Genomic DNA, 788 nt, shown 5'->3' with positions numbered 1-788 from the left:
CCCCTTCCTCGTGGCCTGGGCGGGGCTTCGGAGTGGGGCGGGGCCAGCAGTCGTGAGTTTCCGCTCAGCCTTGGCGAAAAATTCTCCTTGTGCTTTACGTTATCAGGGTTCCCGCTCTCCGGGTCGCCTTGATACTTTTGGAAACGGGCAAAACAGGAGCTGGAGTCCTTGTGCTGCATCTTGTTCTCAATTTGAATGAGATGGCAAGTCACCTTCGCTGACCCCCAGTTTTGTCGCCAGCAAAATGGGAGTCAGGTGACTCCTCAGTGAAGGCCTGGAGAAGATCCCCAGAGGAGGGCATCTGGAGCTCCAGATTTTTTTTTTTTAATTTTATTTATTTATTTGACAGAGAAAGATCACAAGTAGGCAGAGAGAGAGAGAGAGAGAGGAGCAGGCTTCCCGCTGAGCAAAGAGCCTGATATGGGGCTCAATCCAGGGACCCTGAGATCATGACATGAGTGGAAGGCAGAGGCTTTAGCCCACTGAGCCACCCAGGCGCCCCTGGAGGTCCAGGTTTTAAAAAAGTATTTGTTTTGGGGGTGCCAGTCTGGCTCAGTCAGTGGAGCGTGAGACTTTTAATCTGGAGGCGGTGAGTTCGAGCTCCACCGCTGGCTATAGAGATGACTTGAAAATAAAACATGTTTAAAAAGTGTTTGTTTTTGGGGCGCCTGGGTGGCTCAGTGGGTTAAAGCCTCTGCCTTCGGCTCCGGTCATGATCTCAGGGTCCTGGGATCGAGTCCTGCATCGGGCTCTCTGCTCAGCGGGGAGCCTGCTTCCTTCCCTCTCTC

The sequence above is a fragment of the Mustela putorius genome, unplaced genomic scaffold, assembly GCF_011764305.1.
Source record: "Mustela putorius furo isolate JIRA1106 unplaced genomic scaffold, ASM1176430v1.1 tig00003853_pilon_pilon_pilon, whole genome shotgun sequence".
NCBI lineage: Eukaryota > Metazoa > Chordata > Mammalia > Carnivora > Mustelidae > Mustela > Mustela putorius.
The sequence above is the reverse complement of the archived record's forward strand: the minus strand, read 5'-3'. Positions refer to the sequence as shown.